Here is an 18,758-nt window from a genome sequence, read left to right on the forward strand (position 1 = left end):
TTCGCCTGTTTTAGTATACACGTTGGGCAAAATAAAAACGTATCGGAAAGTATTTCATACACATTAAGATAGGTTATACATTCTCCGCCAAAAAATTTCTAGCCAAGTTTTGTTTCCAGCACCCTGTGTTTTAAAGCTTCTTTTAAATATGTACAGCCTTTGGCCGAAGAACGGTTTTATCCGCGGTCGACAGGCCCCCATCGTTGGGACTGAAGTAACAAGTAAAATACAACAGCCACGGGTGTCAGCAGCTTTACTACTGACGATGGCAGTGAGAGTTGCCGAAAGCTCGAGGATTAAGAATGGCGCCGCTTGTTGACGGAAAAAGTTTTAGTCTGTGAGACGCAGGATGTTTCAGACATTTAGGGCCAAAGTTCACAGGCGCTATAGGATCCCAAACTGAGAATTCTATGGCCAATGGCCAAAAAGAAATAAATCAGGTGGTAAGAAGTTGTGAATGAACGGTCCGTATCAGACAGGTATTTGCCAACGGGTTATGTTTCGTAACAAACAAATGTCTGCCGCAACGGCGTCTGTGGCGCTACCCTTTAAAACAATACACTATCGTCTGTGATATGACCTCCTTGAAGTTCAAAGCTGGCCATAGAAGATGCTGCGTTCCTCTTTTCGAGGACGTACAAAGATTCGTTTAATGTACGGTGGAGCAAGATACTCGGAAAACCAAATGAATGTACAGAGAATGTACGCGCAACAGGTATCATCTCTCTCAGTTGAAGAAATTGGTCGCCGTGAATATAAACGTGTGATAAACTTGCTCGATCAAGACGTAGACGTCCAATGTTCCAAAACTGAATCCTTTCCCTAGTACAATTTGAGGAATGGTTGTACGTGAAATGCGCAGTTAATGTGGAGAGTACTGGTTGAGCAGCAAATACATATCGTGTCATAAACCACCTGAGCAAGCAATGGGGACAAATGATTTAGAACCCAGATTTCACTTCCGCCAGCTGATTATCCAGCGCGGCACTGCAGTGCGGAAGTTGTTAACAGTGTGTGTTGCTCACGGGCGAGACCTCTTTCAGTCATGATAATGTTCTGAACTGCCGCAGCAGGCAAGCAAGGAGTGATGGTAGTCTGTGAGCTAAGCTCCTCTCAGATCACCAGCAAACAGTTCTAGATCAGTTTGAGAGCTGTAATTGTCCAAGATCAAGTAGGTGGATCTTCTTTTGTACCAACCACTTTCAGTGGTGCACTTTAAAATGTGCTCTTCCAAGTGCGCTGCCACAGACGTTGGAATGACGAATAGCGTGAATACAGCCGCGAGCTGTGCTGCTCGCAATGTGGAGCACCGGTTAGCGGTGGGCGGCGTTGGCTGGTCTGCTGAAGGTCACCATTTCAACTCCGATCACCAGCACATATTTGTTGCTTAGTTTTATCATTTCTAGACTCTCGAAATTTATTGGATATTCTGGAATATTCGTTGTTTGTATAAATAGCAGCTCTCTCACTTAAATAGAGCTCACGTGAAACTCATTTTCACAATTAGACGGAAGCTGCAGTCAGTGGTGTAAATATCATGCCGTTTTGAAGAAAGTCTGTCTACATTATAGACACCACTCTTAATACGTACACACGTCAATTCTTCGCAATGCAGTGTTGTGCAATGGATACGGCAACCTCATTGGCATACAGGAAAACCTTTGTGTCGGTGTTGGTTCCCACATTTACATAATGCAATCACTGGCACCGTCATTACTTGTACAGTATGATCTGGAACAAGAACGTTCGGCGCTCATGTCGTTCTGTAGGAGGAAATTCATAGGAATGGACTCCTGTTCAACATTTAGTTCTTTTCTTCTTAGCTCTTAATCGTTGACTACACTATTTGAGAGGACAGCAGTTACAGGAACTGTAGACAGCGAAATTATATCAAAAGACGCAGGTGACAAACGGTAAACTTCTATTTTGTTGTTAGTTATGGCTAAAGGGCGAACTAGTATGCGCGAGAAGTAACTAAATATTTATTCATTTATGCACTTAAACTGTCATAAATAATCATTAAAACTATGGAAAAACTGAACTACGTTACGGGAAAAATGCCTTAAAAATATGAAAATTGTGTACCCTTGTAATAAAAGAAGCATGTAAGCAGCTGATTTAGTTTAGTGCCTGCGGAAATTAGATGCAAAGTACCGGTATGCAAAATCTTCCAACACGCGACGCAAGACAGAATTAACATGAATAGCGACGCATTTAACAGGCCATGAAGAGATCGAAATAAGGCTCAATAGCTCGTGCGCCAGCTACTCCTGTTATAAAAACCTCTAGTGTTTGAGACTCGTTATCATATCTGCCTTTTATATCTTTGAAAATAGTGCCTGGCCACTGTACGCGATAGAAACTCCTCAAAATGAAGCAAACATCCTAAAAATGCAGCTGGTTATATTTACCATTCAAGGGTCATCTCACCTTATAGTAGTTGTAGGACACAGGGGATCTCAAATGTAAGTCAGATTAAGAAAACAAAATTACTGAACTATTTACAGTGAATAATGCAGAGAAATGTTCTGAAGACGCACTTAAATGGAAGAGAGCAGGAAACAAAATGAAGATTTTCACATTTGGGCAACTCGAAAAATCAAGATAAACGAGACAAATATTTAACGTAGGTAATTGAGAATACGGGAAGAAAAACTAAATGAGTCAAATACGAGCTGCTAAGAAAATGGATTGCACTACTACCTGAGTGAAATATATCCTTCATGACCAGACAAGAGCTGGGAAGCGAAGATATTTATTGAATCAAAGATATCTCCACAACCGTCACAATTCCCAAGCTCCACTTGGAGGGGGTACTGATGCCAATCTCGTGAAGGAACCGGGGAAAGCAACAGATACTTCTGCTATTGAGTCACCATGAAAAGCCCTCTGCCGGCCTTACAGTAGGCCTCTTGACCTCTCTCTTCTGGTCACAAATGGAATAGTTGTCACTCCCAGCAAAATGTACCAAGTTCAAATAATTAATTATCGCGTAATCGTGAGAGCGCTAAAACAAAATCGCAGAACGATATGTGAGATTCATGTCAAAAATACTTCGAACATGCACATACAAAGGACGATCCAAGATTTTGTGCATAGGGGCCAGGATCTACCAAACTCGATTTTCTTGCCCTGCAGTTTCAGCAACATATAATCATTACTACGCTCGGATGTACAAAGGCCATAGAATATCAAAAATGCAAAAAGAATCTTAACAGAAAAGAAGGAATGAAGTTAAACAAGTTGGGGTCTTAGTCCTAAATAAAACAAACAGTGCCGGCTCTTCTCTTTTTCAAGCTGTACAACAGATGTCGATGCGACTTACGATCTTAGGCAATACCTTGCTGTGATTTGTTGGAGACTGTAACTACTTTCTGAGTCGTTGAAGTCTCTGATAATGTCGTCAGCACTGGAAGACAATATATTAGGCAGGGATTTCTGCCATGGATCACAGCCTTATGCCCATAAACGAATGCCAACAATAAGGTTGCCAGTAAATTGAATTTCTTAGAATATATATTAGCAGACATAGTAAGATAATGCATTTGGAGTTGAGTAGTGTACAAACGTGCTTTTGTAGAGTCCATTTACTTGGATTGCACATCCACAGCGAGAAAACACAATAACGAATCACGACGATGCTTCTTTACCGCAAATGAACTGAAAATTTTTGTTTGTTGTTTTCTTTTAATATCAAGTATTCTCTATGTTGTTCCGCTTGTATTCATGAAACGCTGTTTCCTCACCCAATTAAAATCTTACTCTCTCCAACTACCCCTCACGTGTACTTTACACAGTCTGCACTTATAAATTACTAACAGGTACTCTGTACTACCACTATGTGATTCTGGCGAAATCTGGCAATATTCTGCGCACTTTTGTTGGACAAATGTACTAATAGAGTACACTTGTAATTTACTTTCCACAGTTATAACAAAAATTTTTATTTCCTTTCAGTAATTTTAGGGATACAGATTACTCGTCTTGCATATTTCATTTCATATATTTGACCTATTTAGTTTACAGCCATCACGCTCCACACTTACAAATGACTAGAATTTTGTACATACATCTACATCTATATAATTACGCTGCAAATCGGAATTAAATGCCTGATAGGGGGTTCATCGAGCCACGTTTAAGCTATTTCCTTACCCTTGCACTCTCGAACAGCGCAATGGAAAAACGAACACAAATCTTTCCGTGCGAACTCTGATATCTCTGATTTTATTATGATGATGTGGTGGAGTGTTTGTGTCTGTCAGTAGTAGTTTATCTTGTAGTGAAGTCGAAGTAGATACTCCGTGCGAATTGGTGTGGGTGGAGGTTATACTTAAAAGCCGAATTAAGTTAATAATTGGCTCCTTCTACCGACCCCCAGACTCCGATGATACAGTTGCGGAACAGTTCAGAGAAAGTTTGAGTCTCGTAACAAATAAATACCCCACTCATACGGTTATAGTTGGTGGGGACTTCAACCTACCCTCGGTATGTTGGCAAAAATACTTGTTCAAAACCGGTGGTAGGCAGAAAACGTCTTCCGAGATTGTCCTAAATGCATTCTCCGAAAATTATTTCGAGCAGTTAGTCCACGAACCCACGCGAATTGTAAATGGTTGCGAAAACACACTTGACCTCTTGGCCACAAACAATCCAGAGTTGATAGAGAGCATCATGACTGATACAGGGATTAGTGATCACAAGGTCATTGTAGCTAGGCTCAATACCATTTCTTCCAAATCCATCAGAAACAAACGCAAAATAATTTTATTTAAAAAAGCGGATAAAGTGCCACTAGAAGCCTTCCTAAAAGACAATTTCCATTCCTTCCGAACTGACTATGCGAATGTAGACGACATGTGTCTCAAATTCAAAGACATAGTAGCAACAGCAATTGAGATATTCAGACCTCATAAATTGGTAAGAGATGGAACGGATCCCCCGTGGTACACAAAAAAGGTCCGAACGCTGTTGCAGAGGCAACGGAAAAAGCATGCGAAGTTCAGAAGAACGCGAAATCCCGAAGATGGGCTAAAATTTACAGACGCGCGAAATTTGGCACATACTTAGATGCGAGATGCCTTTAGTAGGTTCCACAACGAAACATTGTCTCGAAATCTGGTAGAAAATCCGAAGAAATTCTGGTCGTATGTAAAGTACACAAGCGGCAAGACGCAGTCAATACCTTCGCTGCGCAGTGCCGATGGTACTGTTATCGACGACTGTGCCGCTAAAGCGGAGTTATTGAACGCAGTTTTCCGAAATTCCTTCACCAGGGAAGACGAACGGAATATTCCAGAATTTGAAACACGAACATCTGCCACCATGAGTTTCTTAGAAGTAGATACCTTAGGGGTTGCGAAGCAACTCAAATCGCTTGATACGGGCAAGTCTTCAGGTCCAGATTGTATACCGATTAGGTTCCTTTAAGATTACGCTGATACTATAGCTCCCTACTTAGCACTCATATACAACCGCTCGCTCTCCGATAGATTTGTACCTACAGATTGGAAAATTGCGCAGGTCGCACCAGTGTTCAAGAAGGGTAGTAGGAGTAATCCATTTAACTACAGACCTATATCATTGACGTCGGTTTGCAGTAGGGTTTTGGAGCATATACTGTATTCAAACATTATGAATCACCTCGAAGGGAACGATCTATTGACACGTAATCAGCATGGCTTCAGAAAACATCACTCTTGTGCAACGCAGCTAGCTCTTTATTCGCACGAAGTAATGGCCGCTATCGACAGGGGATCTCAAGTTGATTCCGTATTTCTAGATTTCCGGAAAGCTTTTGACACCGTTCCTCACAAGCGACTTCTAATCAAGCTGCGGAGCTATGGGTTATCGTCTCAGTTGTGCGACTGGATTCGTGATTTCCTGTCAGGAAGGTCGCAGTTCGTAGTAATAGACGGCAAATCATCGAGTAAAACTGAAGTGATATCAGGTGTTCCCCAGGGAAGCGTCCTGGGACCTCTACTGTTCCTGATCTATATAAATGACCTGGGTGACAATCTGAGCAGTTCTCTTAGACTGTTCGCAGATTATGCTGTAATTTACCGTCTAGTAAGGTCATCCGAAGACCAGTATCAACTGTAAAGCGATTTAGAAAAGATTGCTGCATGGTGTGTCAGGTGGCTGTTGACGCTAAATAACGAAAAGTGTGAGATGATCCACATGAGTTCCAAAAGAAATCCGTTGGAATTCGATTACTCGATAAATAGTACAATTCTCAAGGCTGTCAATTCAACTAAGTACTTGGGTGTTAAAATTACGAACAACTTCAGTTGGAAGGACCACATAGATAATATTGTCGGGAAGGCGAGCCAAAGGTTGCGTTTCATTGGCAGGACACTTAGAAGATGCAACAAGTCCACTAAAGAGACAGCTTACACTACACTCGTTCGTCCTCTGTTAGAATATTGCTGCGCGGTGTGGGATCCTTACCAGGTGGGATTGACGGAGGACATCGAAAGGGCGCAAAAAAGGGCAGCTCGTTTTGTATTATCGCGTTATAGGGGAGAGAGTGTGGCAGATATGATACACGAGTTGCGATGGAAGGCATTACAGCATAGACGTTTTTCGTCGCGGCGAGACCTTTTTACGAAATTTCAGTCACCAACTTTCTCTTCCGAATGCGAAAATATTTTGTTGAGCCCAACCTACTTAGGTAGGAATGATCATCAAAATAAAATAAGAGAAATCAGAGCTCGAACAGAAAGGTTTAGGTGTTCGTTTTTCCCGCTCGCTGTTCGCGAGTGGAATAGTAGAGAGATAGTATGATTGTGGTTCGATGAACTCTCTGCCAAGCACTTAAATGTGAATTGCAGAGTAGTCATGTAGATGTAGATCAGTTCTCCCTATGTAGGAGGGCGGAAACAAAACATTTTAGCTCTCGGAGGAAAAAGTTGGTGACGGAAATTTCGTGAGAAGGTCCTTCCGCAGCGAAAAACGCCTTTATGGCTGCCACCCCAGTTCGTGTATCATATCCGTGGCACTCTCTCCCCTGTTTCGCTATAATACAAAACGAACTGCCCTTATTTTAACTTTTTCCGTCGGTCCCATCTGATGCGGATCCCACGGTGCACAGCAACACTCCAGGGTAGGTTGCACAAGGGTAGCGTAAGCAGTCTCTTTAGGGAACCCCTTATATTTTCTAAATGTTCTGCCAATAAATCGCAGTCATCCGTTTATATTCCCCACAACATTATCTATGGGACTGTTACAATTTAAGTTATTCGCAATTGTAAACCCTCAGCTTTTAGTCCAATTTCCAGCTTTTATGTTTATGTGATTTACTGTGTAACTGAAATTTAGCGGATTCTTTTTAGTACTTGTGTGAATGACTTCACAGTTTTCATGATTTAGAGTCAAAGGCCACTTTTGCACGGTATAGATATCTTATACTAATCATTTTGCAATTTGTTTTGATCATCTGATGACATTGTACCACGGTAATTGAGAGCATCGCTTGCAAACAATCTATGACTGTTCATGTTGTCTATTAAACCATTTATGTAGATCAGGAAGAACAGCGGCCTTTAACACTTCTTTGGGAAAAGCCAGATATTACTTAAGTTCTACTCAATGACATTCCGTCAGTTATTACGAATTGTGGCCTTTCTGACAGGAAATAACGAATTCAGTCACACAACAGAGATGCTACTCCATAGGCACTCAGTTTAATTAGAAGTCACTTGGGAGGAACCTTGTCAAAAGCCTTCTGGAAATCTAACATATGAAATCAATTTGAGGTCCCCTGTCAACAGCACTCCTTACTTCGTGAAGATAAAGAATTAGTCGAGTTTCAGAAGAAAAATACTTTCTGAGTCAGTGTTGCCTGTTTGTCAATAAATCGTTTTTCTTCGAGGTCATTCATAATGCTTAAACACAGCAGTATGTTTCAAGATCTCACAGCAGATCTACTATGTTAGTGATATGGGTCTGTAATTCGGCGGATTACTAGTATTTCCTTTCCTGGGTATTGGCGTGACTTGTGCAACTTTCCAGTCATTGTGTGCGGATCTTTCTACGAACGAGTGGTTGTATATGATTGCTCAATTGTATGGAATTTTACTCTGAGTGGTATATAAAGTGGAACGGAAGCCTTGCCCGTCAAGTGTTTCAAGCCAGGATATCGACTTCTACGTTACTCACATTAGCAGTTTTTATTTATTACTTATTTTCACGTCATGTTCCGTAGTACGAAATTGAGGAGCAAATCTCCAAGGTCATGTAACGTGTCAGTACATGAAACTACAACATAAAAGCAATAACAGATAAATTAAAATGTTTATGAACCCGAAAAATGTCAATCGATAAGTTTAAGTAAACGCTGTCAACAATATAACAAGAATTAGCTTAACTTTTCAAGGAACTCCTCGACAGAATAGAAGGAGTGACCCATGAAGAAACACTTCAGTTTTGATTTGAAAGTGCGTGGATTACTACTAAGATTTTTGAACTCTAGTGGTAGATTATTGAAAGTGGATGCAGCAGAATACTGCGCACCTTTCTGCACACGAGTTACGGAAGTCCAATCCACATGCAGATTTGATTTCTGCCGAGAATTAAAGAGTGAAAGCTGCTTATTCTTGGAAATAAGCTAATATTCTTAACAAGAAACGACATTAAGGAATATATATACACACTCCTGGAAATTGAAATAAGAACACCGTGAATTCATTGTCCCAGGAAGGGGAAACTTTATTGACACATTCCTGGGGTCAGATACATCACATGATCACACTGAGAGAACCACAGGCACATAGACACAGGCAACAGAGCATGCACAATGTCGGCACTAGTACAGTGTATATCCACCTTTCGCAGCAATGCAGGCTGCTATTCTCCCATGGAGACGATCGTAGAGATGCTGGATGTAGTCCTGTGGAACGGCTTGCCATGCCATTTCCACCTGGCGCCTCAGTTGGACCAGCGTTCGTGCTGGACGTGCAGACCGCGTGAGACGACGCTTCATCCAGTCCCAAACATGCTCAATGGGGGACAGATCCGGAGATCTTGCTGGCCAGGGTAGTTGACTTACACCTTCTAGAGCACGTTGGGTGGCACGGGATACATGCGGACGTGCATTGTCCTGTTGGAACAGCAAGTTCCCTTGCCGGTCTAGGAATGGTAGAACGATGGGTTCGATGACTGTTTGAATGTACCGTGCACTATTCAGTGTCCCCTCGACGATCACCAGAGGTGTACGGCCAGTGTAGGAGATCGCTCCCCACACCACGATGCCGGGTGTTGGCCCTGTGTGCCTCGGTCGTATGCAGTCCTGATTATGGCGCTCACCTGCTCGGCGCCAAACACGCATACGACCATCATTGGCACTAAGGCAGAAGCGACTCTCATCGCTAAAGACGACTCGTCTCCATTCGTCCCTCCATTCACGCCTGTCGCGACACCACTGGAGGCGGGCTGCACGATGTTGGGGCGTGAGCGGAAGACGGCCTAACGGTGTGCGGGACCGTAGCCCAGCTTCATGGAGATGGTTGCGAATGGTCCTCGCCGATACCCCAGGAGCAACAGTGTCCCTAATTTGCTGGGAAGTGGCGGTGCGGTCCCCTACGGCACTGCGTAGGATCCTACGGTCTTGGCATGCATCCATGCGTCGCTGCGGTCCGGTCCCAGGTCGACGGGCACGTGCACCTTCCGCCGACCACTGGCGACAACATCGATGTACTGTGGAGACCTCACGCCCCACGTGTTGAGCAATTCGGCGGTACGTCCACCCGGCCTCCTGCATGCCCACTATACGCCCTCGCTCAAAGTCCGTCAACTGCACATACGGTTCACGTCCACGCTGTCGCGGCATGCTACCAGTGTTAAAGACTGCGATGGAGCTCCGTATGCCACGGCAAACTGGCTGACACTGACGGCGGCGGTGCACAAATGCTGCGCAGCTAGCGCCATTCGACGGCCAACACCGGGGTTCCTGGTGTGTCCGCTGTGCCGTGCGTGTGATCATTGCTTGTACAGCCCTCTCGCAGTGTCCGGAGCAAGTATGGTGGGTCTGACACACCGGTGCCAATGTGTTCTTTTTTCCATTTCCAGGAGTATATATATATATATATATATATATATATATTGAGAGGCCAATGTCAAAATACACAGACTCGTGAACAGGGTTCTTCAGGAGGTACATGAACTTAAACCACGTACTGCTCGAACCACCCGTTCCTTTTAGAACACCCAAATATAATACCATACCACATCAGCGAGTGAAAATAAGCAAAGTAGACTAATTTTCGTGTCGAACGATCAGTCACTTCAGATACCGTTCGGATAGTAACAACGGCAGCATTAAGTCTTTGAACAAGATCCTGAACGTGGGCTTTCCACGACAGTATACTGTTGTTGTTGTCTTCAGTCCTGAGACTGGTTTGAGGCAGCTCTCCATGCTACTCTATCCTGTGCAAGCTGCTTCATCTCCCAGTACATCTACATCTACATCCGTACTCCGCAAGCCACCTGACGGTGTGTGGCGGAGGGTACCCTGAGTACCTCTATCGGTTCTCCCTTCTATTCCAATCTCGTATTGTACGTGGAAAGAAGGATTGTCGGTATGCTTCTGTGTGGGCTCTAATCTCTCTGATTTTATCCTCATGGTCTCTTCGCGAGATATACGTAGGAGGGAGCAATATACTGCTTGACTCTTAGGTGAAGGTATGTTCTCGAAACTTCAACAAAAGCCCGTACCGAGCTACTGAGCGTCTCTCCTGCAGAGTCTTCCACTGGAGTTTATCTATCATCTCCGTAACGCTTTCGCAATTACTAAATGATCCTGTAACGAAGCGCGCTGCTCTCCGTTGGATCTTCTCTATCTCTTCTATCAACCCTACCTGGTGCGGATCCCACACTGCTGAGCAGTATTCAAGCATTGGGCGAACAAGCGTACTGTAACCTACTTCCTTTGTTGTCGGATTGCATTTCCTTAGGATTCTTCCAATGAATCTCAGTCTGGCATCTGCTTTACCGACGATCAACTTTATATGATCATTCCATTTTAAATCACTCCTAATGCGTACTCCCAGATAATTTATGGAATTAACTGCTTCCAGTTGCTGACCTGCTATTTTGTAGCTAAATGATAAGGGACCTATCTTTCTATGTATTCGCATCACATTACACTTCGCTACATTGAGATTCAATTGCCATTCCGTGCACCATGCGTCAATTCGCTGCAGATCCTCCTGCATTTCAGTACAATTTTCCATTGTTGCAACCTCTCGATACACCACAGCATCATCTGCAAAAAGCCTCAGTGAACTTCCGATGTCATCCACCAGGTCATTTATGTATATTGTGAATAGCAACGGTCCTACGACACTCCCCTGCGGCACACCTGAAATCACTCTTACTTCGGAAGACTTCTCTCCATTGAGAATGACGTGCTGCGTTCTGCTATCTAGGAACTCCTCAATCCAATCAGACAATTGATCTGGTAGTCCATATGCTCTTACTTTGTTCATTAAACGACTATGGGGAACTGTGTCAAACGCCTTGCGGAAGTCAAGAAACACGGCATCTACCTGTGAACCCGTGTCTAAGGCCCTCTGACTCTCGTGGACGAATAGCGCGAGATGGGTTTCACACGATCATCTTTTTCGAAACCCATGCTGATTCCTACAGAGTAGATTTCTAGTCTCCAGAAAAGACATTATACTCGAACATAATACGTGTTCCAAAATTCTACAACTGATCGACGTTAGAGATATAGGTCTATAGTTCTGCACATCTGTTCGACGTCCCTTCTTGAGAACGGGGATGACCTGTGCCCTTTTCCAATCCTTTGGAACGCTTCGCTCTTCTAGAGACCTACGGTACACCGCTGCAAGAAGGGGGGCAAGTTCCTTCGCGTACTCTGTGTAAAATCGAACTGGTATCCCATCAGGACCAGCGGCCTTTCCTCTTTTGAGCGATTTTAATTGTTTCTCTATCCCTCTGTCGTCTACTTCGATATCTACCATTTTGTCAACTGTGCGACAATCTAGAGAAGGAAGCACAGTGCAGTCTTCCTCTGTGAAACAGCTTTGGAAGAAGACATTTAGTAATTCGGCCTTTAGTCTGTCATCCTCTGTTTCAGTACCATTTTGGTCACAGAGTGTCTGGACATTTTGTTTTGATCCACCTACCGCTTTGACATAGGACCAAAATTTCTTAGGATTTTCTGCCAAGTCAGTACATAGAACGTTACTTTCGAATTCATTGAAAGCCTCTCGCATAGCCCTCCTCACACTACATTTCGCTTCGCGTAATTTTTGTTTGTCTGCAAGGCTTTGGCTATGTTTATGTTTGCTGTGAAGTTCCCTTTGCTTCCGCAGCAGTTTTCTAACTCGGTTGTTGTACCACGGTGGCTCTTTTCCATCTCTTACGATCTTGCTTGGCACATACTCATCTAACGCATATTGTACCATGGTTTTGAACTTTGTCCACTGATCCTCAACACTATCTGCACTTGAGACAAAACTTTTGTGTTGAGCCGTCAGGTACTCTGTAATCTGCTTTTTGTCACTTTTGCTAAACAGAAAAATCTTCCTACCTACTGCAACCTACATCCTTCTGAATCTGCTTAGTGTACTCATCTCTCGGTCTCCCTCTACGACTTTTACCCTCCACGCTGCCCTCCAATGCTAAATTTGTGATCCCTTGATGCCTCAAAACATGTCCTACCAACCGATCCCTTCTTCTAGTCAAGTTGTGCCACAAACTTCTCTTCTCCCCAATCCTTTTCAATACCTCCTCATTAGTTACGTGCTCTATCCACCTTATCTTCAGTATTCTTCTGTAGCACCACATTTCGAAAGCTTCTATTCTCTTCTTGTCCAAACTAGTTATCGTCCATGTTTCACTTCCATACATGGCTACACTCCAAACAAATACTTCCAGAAACGACTTCCTGATATATAAATCTATATTCGATGTTAACAAATATCTCTTCTTCAGAAACGCTTTCCTTGCCATTGCCAGTCTACATTTTATATCCTCTCTACTTCGACCATCATCAGTTATTTTACTTCCTAAATAGCAAAACTCCTTTACTACTTTAAGTGTCTCATTTCCTAATCTAATTCCCTCAGCATCACCCGATTTAATTTGACTACATTCCATTATCCTCGTTTTGCTTTTGTTAATGTTCATCTTATATCCTCCTTTCAAGACACTGTCCATTCCGTTCAACTGCACTTCCAAGTCCTTTGCCGTCTCTGACAGAATTACAATGTCATCGGCGAACCTCAAAGTTTTTACTTCGTCTCCATGAATTTTAATACCTACTCCAAATTTTTCTTTTGTTTCCTTTACTGCTTGCTCAATATACAGATTGAATAACATCGGGGAGAGGCTACATCCCCGTCTCACTCCTTTCCCAACCACTGCTTCCCTTTCATGACCCTCGACTCTTATGACTGCCATCTGGTTTCTGTACAAATTATAAATAGCCTTTCGCTCCCTGTATCTTACCCCTGCCACCTTTAGAATTTGAAAAAGAGTATTCCAGTCAACATTGTCAAAAGCTTTCTCTAAGTCTACAAATGCTAGAAACGTAGGTTTGCCTTTTCTTAATCGTTCTTCTAAGATAAGTCAGTATTGCCTCCCGTGTTCCAACATTTCGACGGAATCCAAACTGATCCTCCCCGAGGTCTGCATCTACCAGTTATTCCATTCGTCTGTAAAGAATTCGCGTTAGTATTTTGCAGCCGTGGCTTATTAAACTGATAGTTCGGTAATTTTCACCTCTGTCAGCACCTGCTTTTTTTGGGATTGGAATTATTATATTCTTCTTGAAGTCTGAGGGTATTTCGCCTGTCTCATACATCTTGCTCACCAGCTGGTAGAGTTTTGTCAGGACTGGTTGTCCCAAGGCTGTCAGTAGTTCTAATGGAATGTTGTCTACTCCGGGGGCCTTGTTTCGACTCAGGTCTTTCAGTGCTCTGTCAAACTCTTCACGCAGTATCGTATCTCCCATTTCGTCTTCATCTACATCCTCTTCCATTTCCATAATATTGTCCTCAAGTACATCGCCCTTGTATAAACCTTCTATATACTCCTTCCACCTTTCTGCCTTCCCTTCTTTGCTTAGAACTGGGCTGCCATCTGAGCTCTTGATATTCATACACGTGGTTCTCTTCTCTCCAAAGGTCTCTTTAATTTTCCTGTAGGCAGTATCTATCTTACCCCTAGTGAGATAAGCTTCTACATCCTTACATTTGTCCTCTAGCCATCCCTGTTTAGCCATTTTGCACTTCCTGTCGATCTCATTTTTGAGACGTTTGTATTCCTTTTTGCCTGCTTCAGTTACTGCATTTTTATATTTTCTCCTTTCATCAATTAAATTCAATATTTCTTCTGTTACCCAAGGATTTCTAGCAGCCCTCGTCTTTGTACCTACTGTATCCTCTGCTGCCTTCACTACTACATCCCTCAGAGCTACCCATTGTTCTTCTACTGTATTTCTTTCCCCTATTCCTGTCAATTGTTTCCTTATGCTCTCCCTGAAACTCTGTACAACCTCTGGTTCTTTCAGTTTATCCAGGTCCCATCTCCTTAATTTCCCACATTTTTGCAGTTTCTTCAGTTTTAATCTACAGGTCATAACCAATAGATTGTGGTCGGAGTCCACATCTGCCCCTGGAAATGTCTTACAACTTAAAACCTGGTTCCTAAATCTCTGTCTTACCATTATATAATCTATCTGATACCTTTTGGTATCTCCAGGGTTCTTCCACGTATACAACCTTCTTTCATGATTCTTAAACCAAGTGTTAGCTATGATTAAGTTGTGCTCTGTGCAAAATTCTACTAGGCGGCTTCCTCTTTCATTTCTTAGCCCCAATCCATATTCACCTACTATGTTTCCTTCTCTCCCTTTTCCTACACTCGAATTCCAGTCACCCATAACTATTAAATTTTCGTCTCCCTTCACTATCTGAATAATTTCTTTTATTTCATCATACATTTCTTCAATTTCTTCATCATCTGCAGAGCTAGTTGGCATATAAACTTGTACTACTGTAGTAGGTGTGGGCTTCGTATCTATCTTGGCCACAATAATGCGTTCACTATGCTGTTTGTAGTAGCTTACCCGCATTCCTATTTTCCTATTCATTATTAAACCTACTCCTGCATTACCCCTATTTGATTTTGTGTTTATAACCCTGTAGTCACCTGACCAGAAGTCTTGTTCCTCCTGCCACCGAACTTCACTAATTCCCACTATATCTAACTTTAACCTATCCATTTCCCTTTTTAAATTTTCTAACCTACCTGCCCGATTAAGGGATCTGACATTCCACGCTCCGATCCGTAGAACGCCAGTTTTCTTTCTCCTGATAACGACATCCTCCTGAGTAGTCCCCGCCCGGAGATCCGAATGGGGGACTATTTTACCTCCGGAATATTTTACCCAAGAGGATGCCATCATCATTTAATCATACAGTAAAGCTGCATGTCCCGGGGAAAAATTACGGCTGTAGTTTCCCCTTGCTTTCAGCCGTTCGCAGTACCAGCACAGCAAGGCCGTTTTGGTTAATGTTGCAAGGCCAGATCAGTCAATCATCCAGACTGTTGCCCCTGCAACTACTGAAAAGGCTGCTGCCCCTCTTCAGGAACCACACGTTTGTCTGGCCTCTCAACAGATACCCCTCCGTTGTGGTTGCACCTACGGTACGGCCATCTGTATCGCTGAGGCACGCAAGCCTCCCCACCAACGGCAAGGTCCATGGTTCATGGGGGGAGGGACAGTATACATTCTAGGTATTCACATTGACAGTATACTATCAATGTGAATACCTAGAAATTTGAACTGTTCAGTTTCACTAATCTTACGCCCATTCAGTAAAATCAAAACGTCAGGTCTTGTTGAATTATGTGTTGCTGTTTTTGTTGTTGTTGTCGTTGTTGTTGTAGTCTTCAGTCCAGACACTGGTTTGATGCAGCTCTCCATGCTACTCTACCGCGTGCAAGCTTCTTCATCTCCCAGTACCTACTGCCACCTGCATCCTTCTGAATATGCTTAGTGTATTCATCTCTTGGTCTCCCTCTACGATTTTTACCCTCCACACTCCCCTAGAAAACTAAATTGGTAATCCCTGGATGCCTCAGAACATGTCCTACAAACCAACACCTTCTTCTAGTCAAGTTGTGCCACAAATTTCTCTTCTCCCCAGTTCAATTCAATACCTCCTCATTAGTTATGTGATATACCCGTCTAATCTTCAGCATTCTTCTGTAGCACCACATTTAGAAAGGTTCTATTCTCCACTTGTGTAAACTATTTATTGTCCACGTTTCACTTCCCTACATGGCTACACTCCATACAAATACTTTCAGAAACGATTGCCTGACATTTAAATCTATACTCGATGTTAACAAATTTCTCTTCTTCAAAAACGTTTTCCTTGCCATTGCCAGTCTACATTTTATATCCTCTCTACTTCGACCATCAGTTATTTTACTCCCCAAATAGCAAAACTCATTGTCTACTTTAAGTGTCTCATTTCCTGATCTAATTCCATCAGCGTCACCCGACTTAATTTGACTACATACCGTTATCGTTGTTTTGCTTTTCTTGATGTTAATCTTAATCCTCATTTCATAACAGTCCATTCTGTTCAACTACTCTTCCGTTCAACTGCTCTTCTGTCTCTGACAGAATTACAATGTCGTCATCGATCCTCAAAATTTTTTTTTCTTCTTCATGGATTTTCATTCCTACTCCGAATTTTTCTTTTGTTTTGTTTACTGCTTGCTCAATATACAGATTGAATAACATTGGGGATAGGCTACAAACCTGTCTCATTGCCTTCTTAACCACTGCTTCCCTTTCATGTTCCTCGACTCTTATAACTGACATCTTGTTCCTGTAAATTGTAAATAGCCTTTCGCTCACTGTATTTTACCCCTACCACTTTCAGAATTTGAAAGAGTATTCCAATCATTGTTGTCAAAAGCTTTCTTTAAGTCTACAAATACTATAAACATAGGTTTGCCTTTCCTTAATCTTTATCTTCTAAGACAAATAGTAGGGTCAGTATTGCCTCACGTGTTCCAACATTTCCACGGAATCCAAAATAATCTTCCCCGATGTCGGCTTCTACCAGTTTTCCATTCGTCTGTAAAGAATTCGCGTTAGTATTTTGCAGCTGTGACTTATTAAACTGAGAGTTCGGTAATTTTCACATCTGTCAACACCTGCTTTCTTTGGGATTGGAATTATTATATTCTGCTTGAAGTCTGAGAGTATTTTACCTGTCTCATACATCTTGCTCACCAGATGGCAGAGTTTTGTCACTACTGGTTCTCCCAAGGCCGTCAGTAGTTCCAATGGAATGTTGTCTACTCCGGGGGCCTTGTTTCGACTCAGGTCTTTCAGTGCTCTGTCAAAGTCTTCACGGACTATCGTATCTCCCATTTCATCTTCATCTACATCCTCTTCCAGTTCGATAATATTGTCCTCAAGTACATCGCCCTTGTATAGACCCTCTATATACTGCTTCCACTTTTCTGATTTCCCTTCTTTGCTTAGAACTGGGTTTCCATCTGAGCTCTTGATGTTCATACAAATGGTTCTCTTATCTCCAAAGGTCTCTTTAATTTTCCTGTAGGCAGTATCTATCTTACCCCTAGTGAGATAAGCCTCTACATCCTTACGTTTGTCCTCTAGCCATTCCTGCTTAACCAATTGGCACTTCCTGTCGATCTCACTTTTGAGACGTTTGTATTCCTTTTTGCCTGCTTCATTTACTGCATTTTTATATTTTCTCCTTTCATGAATTAAATTCAATATTTCTTCTGTTACCCAAGGATTTCTACTAGCCCTCGTCTTTTTACCTACTTGATCCTCTGCTGCCATCACTACTTCATCCCTCAAAGCTACCCATTCTTCTTCTACTGTATTTATTTCCCCCATTTCTGTCAATTGTTTCCTTATGCTCTCCCTGAAACTCTGTACAACCTCTTGTTCTTTCAGTTTATCCAGGTCCCATCTCCTTATATTCCCACATTTTTGCAGATACTTCAGTTTTAATTTACAGTTCATAACCAATAGATTGTGGTCAGAGTCCACGTCTGTCCCTGGAAATGTCTTACAATTTAAAACCTGGTTCCTAAATCTCTGTCTTAGCATTATATAATCTATCTGATACCTTTTAGTATCTCCAGGCCCTTTTCCATGTATATAACCTTCTTTCATGATTCTTGAACCAAGTGTTAGCTATGATTACGTTATGCTCTGTGCAAAATTCTACCAGGCGACTTATTCTTTCATTACTTACCCCCATTTCACATTCAAGTGCTTTATTTCCTTCTCTTCCTTTTCCTACTATCGATTTCCAGTCACCCATGACTATTAAATTTTCGTCTCCCTTCACTGTCTGAATTGTGTGTCAGGAACTGTAAAAAGTGAGTCTTACTGTTATTTAGCGTTACTTTATTTTCTACAAAAGACGTACTTATGTCATGAACTGCACTATTTGAAACCGAGCCAATGATGCACACAACATCCTTTACTACCGCCCGCCCCCGGTAGCTGAGTGGTCAGCGCGACAGAATGTCAATCCTAAGGGCCCGGTTTCGATTCCCGGCTGGGTCGGAGATTTTCTCCGCTGAGGGACTAGGTGGGGTGTTGTCCCAATCATCATCATTTCATCCTCATCGACGAATAAGTCGCCGAAGTGACGTCAAATCGAAAGACTGGCACCCGACGAACGGTCTACCCCACGGAAGGCCCTAGTCACCCGACATTT

This window comes from Schistocerca gregaria, chromosome 6 (genome assembly GCF_023897955.1).
Source record: "Schistocerca gregaria isolate iqSchGreg1 chromosome 6, iqSchGreg1.2, whole genome shotgun sequence".
In the NCBI taxonomy this organism is placed as follows: Eukaryota; Metazoa; Arthropoda; class Insecta; order Orthoptera; family Acrididae; genus Schistocerca; species Schistocerca gregaria.